Source organism: Myotis davidii, unplaced genomic scaffold, assembly GCF_000327345.1.
Source record: "Myotis davidii unplaced genomic scaffold, ASM32734v1 scaffold4152, whole genome shotgun sequence".
Taxonomy (NCBI): domain Eukaryota; kingdom Metazoa; phylum Chordata; class Mammalia; order Chiroptera; family Vespertilionidae; genus Myotis; species Myotis davidii.
Genome location: NW_006283169.1, coordinates 87,465 through 94,317, shown reverse-complemented (window position 1 = coordinate 94,317; position 6,853 = coordinate 87,465). Strand labels below are relative to the sequence as shown.

The following is a 6,853-nucleotide window of genomic DNA, read 5'->3' as shown; positions in this document are numbered from 1 at the left end:
TCAGGCTGGTCAGGCTGGAAACCAAGGGGTCTGAGTTTAGCTGAAGCGTTGTAACCCAGACAACTCATTTCACCCCTCTGAGCTTTAGTTTCCTCAACTATACTATACACTGGTTGTAAGAAAACCCGCCCTGGCTACCCTCTGGAACTGTCTGGGTGTGCAAATGCAATAATAGCTAGATGAAACCTCTTTGAAGAACTCTGTAGAACTCTGTCAATGGTTAGAATTGTTATTATCTATGCCTTTCTCTAGCTGTCAGCGTGGGATACTGGGAAAGCAAGAGCTTAGTATGTGGGTGGTTCTCAGGGACAAATCTTTCAATCTCTTTTCCAGTACCTTCCTCTCTTCTCCTTTGAGGATAGGACACTTCAAAAATGTTTCTGTGGGGAGAACAGGAATCAGACCCATAAGCTCAGTGGGACATGGGGAGAACAAAGAAACTGGATTTTAACCTTATCTTAGTCAGCTGTTGCTGCATAACAAATAACCCCCCAAATCTCAGTGGCAAACAGCAGGAGCATGTATTTCTCAATCATGGGTTTGTAGGTCAGCTTTGTTACAAGGTTTGCTGTCATTTCTCCTCTCTGAGCCTGTTAGAAATACTACCCACTTTACAGGCTCAGAGGAAAGATGGTGTTCAACACTCCCACTTAACTAAACATACCTTCTGCTCAGGGTATGTTAGAAGCTAGATGATGTTCACCGTCTAGGCCAGCGGTTCTCAACCTGTGGGTCGCGACCCCTTTGGCGGTCGAACGACCCTTTCACAGGGGTTGCCTAAGACCATCCTGCATATCAGATATTTACATTACGATTCATAACCGTACCAACATTACAGTTATGAAGTAGCAACGAAAATAATTTTATGGTTGGGTCACAACATGAGGAACTGTATTTAAAGGGCCAGAAGGTTGAGAACCACTGCTCTAGGCCAACTAGTAATCCAAGAACTGGTCTGACCTGAAAGCTCTCACTCTAGGAGACAATGAAGGACCATCAGACTGGCTGTCCCCCAAATTTAGATGAGAAAAGAGAGCCAGTCAAAGAATCAGAGGCACACATCCAGGAAAAAAGGGACACTAAATAAAGACCACGCAGGCTTCAAAAGATGGAGAGAAGTCAGCCAGCCCCTGGAATCATCTTAGCTCTTGATGTCTTTTCTGTTTTAGTCTTTAGCCCTCCTATATCCTTCAAAAAAAACCCACACCCTTTTTTCTTAAAGAGTTCTGAGACACGGTTCCTTTCAATTGCAAGAGCTGCTTTCACACAGAGGAGTTACGCATAAAGTTGGAGCCCACTGGGGCTATTGTTCACGCATAAGGAAACTGCTTAAGAGCAAGGATGATGTCTCATTCACCGGGATTTTTCAAAAGGTCTCTTACACAGATGTTCATCAAAAGTTTATTGGGCCGTAACCAGTTTGGCTCAGTGGATAGAGCGTTGGCCTGAGGACTCAAGGGTCCCAGGTTCGATTCCGGTCAAGGGCATGTACCTTGGTTGTGGGCACATCCCCAGTAGGAGGTGTGCAGGAGGCAGCTGATCGATGTATCTCTCTCATCGATGTTTCTAACTCTCTCTCTCTCCCTTCCTCTCTGTAAAAAACCAATAAAATGTATTTTTTTTAAAAAGTTTATTGTCGCCGAGACCGGTTTGGCTCAGTGGATAGAGCGTCGGCCTGCGGACTGAAAGGTCCCAGGTTCGATTCCGGTCGAGGGCATGTACCTGGGTTGCAGGCACATCCCCAGTGGGAGATGTGCAGGAGGCAGCTGATGGATGTATCTCTCTCATCGATGTTTCTAACTATCTCCCTTCCTCTCTGTGAAAAATCAATAAAATATATTTTAAAAAAAAGTTTATTGGATAAATGACCAAAGGAATGCATTTGCCTCTAAGGACAAACATCCAAATGACATTCGTCTAGTGACCTATACAGCCAACACTGACTTGAGCAAAGCACCAGGGATATATCTGTGAACAAGACAGTCGGTGTCCCTGCTTTCATGGAGCTACATCTGGTGGGGAAACAGATGATACATAAGTAAAAGAATAAATACGTACTGTCAAGTAAAGAAAGTGTTATAACAAAAAATAAAAGAAAAAAAGAGCAAGGAGAATGAATGATTGGAGGGGGTGAGAGTTATTTTTAGAATTCGTTGAAATGCCTTACAGGGATGCTGACTCATTGTGTGGGCCTTGGTTTGCCTATCTTACAATTGCTTTGCCTGTCTCTGAGGTTGAAAGGTCTGGGAGGGTCCTTCCCAGTGTCTGTAGTTATGCAAGACAGTGGCTGGACATTCCATGGCCTCTGGAAGCTCATTGTCTGGAACTGGAGCAGGATTTGCATGTTGAGGAAGGCTGTGGAGGGTGGCTGCCATTCTGGGAGAGAGCCCCACACCCATTCTCTCAGCTGTTCTGAAAATAGTGACATGATTACTGCTATTTGCTTTGTGTGAGGAGTTGTTGGGGAGGGGGATAACTCCAGACACAGAGGAGACCTCTGTGATCATAAAAACAAACGGCATTTACATGCTAGGTACTGTGCTAAGCACCATACTCTCCATAATCATGATAGAACAACCATAATGACTCAAGTTACAAATGAGGAAACAGAGGCACAGAGAGGTCAGGTGTCCTGCCCCAGGTTACTCAGCCAGGATTATAGCCCAGGTCTCTCTGACCCTGAAGCCTATGCCCTTAAATTCTGTGACTTAGAGAGAAAGGAATGTCTGCTCAAGGACAGGGACAGATAGAGTACCAGAGGCCTCAGGGGAAAGAGAGATGAGAGCTAGACAGAATGAGGGATTTAAGAAGGCTTCCAAGAGGAGGAGGCATTTGAGCTGTAGCCACTTGGCTCTGGTGTCTCCGGATGCTCCAGTTGTGCACCCAGCTTCAGTTGGCTCTGCCTGAGAGGCCTGGGGAAGGGGGAGGGGACCTTCACCCTTGTTGGCTGGATTCCAGCTCCTTTTTTGAGCTGTGTGAGGTGGATGCCTGCTGACTCCTTAAATTACTTCTTTGCTTGAAAGGAAGCTGGGTGAAGAACATCCCCCAGACTCACTCCCTCTCAGGGGTAGAAAATAAGAAAGCGGTGGGGGAACCATTATGGCGCATGTACTATGGACCTGGCCATCACTTTATTCCATCCTCCTAATTACCCCCAAGAACTAGCCTCTTAACCCCATTTTGCTGAGGAGCAAAGTAACTCTCAAACTTTCCTCTAAATGTCAAGGATTTATTTACTTATTATTAATTAATTAATTTATTTATTTATTCTTCTTCGTCTTCATCTTCATCTTTGTCTTCTTCTTTAAGTAGGTGATGGAACAAGGATTTTAATCAAGAACTTCTTATCCTAAAACCTGTGTGGGTTTTGTTTGTTTTGCTGGATCGCTTTTTGTTTTTCTTGTGTTTTTTGTTCGTTTGTTTGTTACTTCAGTCTCAGACAGAGACTTGGGGGCTTCAATTCAGTTCTACAAAACCTTGACTACTGCATTTTGTTTTCTGGGAGACAAAGAACTCATTAGAACTTTGTAAAGGGCCTCAGGGTTTGGTCAAATTGTTTTTAACTCTTTGGAGATCATGACTTTGTTGTGGATCTAAAGAGAGAATCTGAAGTTTCTTGCCCCAGAAACATTTACATAGAGATATACCCTCCAAAAAGTAGTGACCATCCTTGTTCCCTTTGCCCCCAATCCAAGGAGCACAGGTTAAAACCCCACAAGGCCACAATTAGCTGTATTCAAACATACTGCACACCTTCAGAGAGATTCTCAGAACTTGGAGAAGGGGAATTTAATTCTTTTAATTTCAAGGGGTTTTATAGAAGTGTTATATAAGAGCTTCCAGTAACTAGGAGTCTTCGATCTTTTTTGCTAGTCTACTCTCTAAATGATTATTGAAAACGGATGTACTTCCTGGTACCCTTTTTAGTTGACAGCTAACCTTTTTCATCAAAAGTTGACATAGTTATAAAGGTTGTAATTTCTGACACATTGTAAAGTCATACACTTAAAAATAAATGGTTACATAACTCTTTAAAATCTATCCAGTTAATTAATACCCTAGCAATTTGATACTTACAACCATCCATTTAAAAAATACATGAACAGAGTTAGAGCGGTGGCAGCTTTTGGAGCGGATACAAAACTCCATGGCATCTATAGGGAGCTAAGCCTCTGATAACATTTGTGAATCTTCAGTGATGCCCCCCTACCCCTGCCTCCGGGGGGCGGGGGGAAGCCCACAACGCTGTCTCCAAGCTTAAAGAGTCAGAAGCCTTGGGAACTTATGCTGGTGAGTGGAACAGGCATGAGTGCTATGGAGGCACCAGAGTTTCCAGCCCTGAAATCCTGGAAGGGGTTAATTCAGGCCTAACTGGATGCTGCCACTGATTTTAATCTTCTAGAGGATGAGGAGAGCAAAAATTTCAGAAATGTCTCTGTGAGGACAAGGATCCTACTCATGTTGCCCGTGAGCTTATTCAGGAACTCTCCTCAGGCTAGTAATGACTGATCCACATGCTTCAAGGACTGTTTGTATGCAGTATGCAATGACTTGAACTCAAAGATGGGAGACTCGAAAACAGCTACTTCACCCAATGGAAAGTGGAGCCCTGGTATTAACCTCACATTTCAACAATCTCCTGGAACTGTACGCAGCAGATCAGGGAAAACCACGTGAATCCCTTGACCTCACTGATGAACAGAAGGTGCTAGATTGGGCTCCAGAGAAGCGGAAGCTGAGCCGTGTTACAGGTCCGTGGGGCCTACACCAACCCTGGTGGCCCTGTCTTTCGTCCAGCTGGGCATCAGAATGTGCTCAGGAACACTGAAGTTATGAGAGAGATTCCGAAACTCCATGAAAACAAGTCACTTCTTTCCCTGGGGTGTGGCTAGATGTGAATGACACCACTTTCCAGCCCTTTTCCCACAGGCTGTCAAGCATAAATCTGACATAACACATTTCATGCTGGTTTGGATAGGAGATAGAAATGAGTTCAAAAAGATTTGAGAAGGCATGGGAAACAGAGGGATTTACGCTGTCCCTTATGGAAATGAATACACTAGTTTTCCAGAATATTTCAAGCGACTGGCCTCTGAGATGTCCAGGAGGCATAGATCAGCAGGGATGGTGAGAGGTCGTCAGCGAAATGGTTCTTTTGCAGCACACAGTGAAATAGACCACAGGACATGAGGGGGCTACAGATGTCACCACCATTTGACCAAGCTATAAGGCCCTACCGGGGACAGTGTTTAACAGTAAACTTACAAGAACCCAACACAGCTCCTACGAAGAACCAAAACCCAGAAGTTGAAGGCTGTGGCTCCATCGAATGGGGGAGGAATGTTCCAACTTAATCCTTCTTGCCAGTGGATTCTTGGTCTTTTTTTGGTTTTGTATTGTTTTTGTTTATTTGTTTTTTCCAGTTTGAGAATGTGTCCTGTTCCAGTTTGAGAATACCCAAGGGACAACACAGATGTAGCTCACCAGCCCACCCCTAGGCTGGACACACTGCTTGTGTCCATGCAGCAGGTCAGTGTGGTATCCGCTGAGTAGGCTGCTGCTCTGCATGAAGGGCTGGGATGTAGATGCCAAGGCCTCACCTTGGTCCTCAGTGTAGTTTGTACTCTAGACTTTGTGGTTCAATGAAACATAATGACTTTAAAAAAAAAAAAAGACTTGAAGTTTTAGTTTTCTAGATCTCTTCCAGTGTACAGTATTTTACTTACTCACTGTATTAAAAGCTTGTTTATTAAAAAAAAAATACATGAACAGGCTTTTCTCTTCTGCTGGGGTTCAACCCCAGCAGTTCCAGGGGTCCCCAAAGGTGTGGACAGAGTCGGCGAAGAAGGAATGACACGGAGACAGCGTTCAGTTGATCAGCAGCCTAGCCAGGATCTCTAGCCAGGATCTCCAGCCAAGTTCTGGTCTGGATCTCCAGCGGAGTTCTGGTTTGGATCTCCAGCCAGGTTCTGTGTCCATGTTCTCTTGCTAGGTTCTCCAGCCAGGTTCTCCAGGTTCTCCAGCCAGGTTCTGTAGCCATGTTCTCTCGCTCGGTTCTCCAGCCAGGTTCTGTAGCCAGGTTCTGTAGCCAGGTTCTGTCCAGGATCTTTTGCCATGTTCTCTCCAGCGAAGTTCTTCTGTCTCTAGGTTCTGTGTAGGGTAGCTTAAGCATGATTGTTCGTAGTTAAAGTGATTAATTACCCGCCTGGCACTTAGTTAAGGGGTATTATTCCCTCCCTAAATTCAGGGGAAAATCCCTACCTGGGGAAACAACCTTTCTCAGAGAGGTGACCTTGGTTAAAACACATAGTGCCAAGAAGGTGAGCAAACATATTAAGAACAGTATGCCATATATGCCAGGTCCCTTGAAACAGCAAGGATGGACTGGCTCCCGGCACTCTACATCATTCCTTTTTCTACTCGAACTCAAATGTCCACTCCATGTTCCACCACAAAATTTTACCATATGTATTTTTATGCTTGAATAGCTTATTGATAACTCTGCCATATTCCTCTGTCTAAAAATATATGTGAATATTGGATCATTATTTTACTTTCTATGACCATAAGACTAGGTATTAAATTTTTCTATCATTATAATTATCACTAGGGGCCCGGTGCACAAAATTCGTGCACTGGGTGTGTGGGGAGGGGGGGAGTGTCCCTCAGCCCAGCCTGTCCCCTCTCACATACTGGGAGCCCTCAGGCGTTGACCCCCATCACCCTCCAATCGCAGGGGACCCTCATTTCCCCCATCACTGGTTCTGCCCCCAGCCCAGGCCTGATGCCTCTGGCCCAGGCGTCAGGCCTGGGCAGGGGACCCCCAGACCCCTCTGATTGCTGGCTCTGCCAC

At 45.0% G+C, this 6,853-nt stretch overlaps 1 pseudogene; it reads left to right on the top strand.

Annotated features, from left to right (window-relative positions):
• The window catches only part of LOC102768560, an 8,765-nt pseudogene extending 3,250 nt beyond the window's left edge, over positions 1–5,515 (top strand).
• Positions 5,516–6,853: the final 1,338 nt, after the last annotated feature.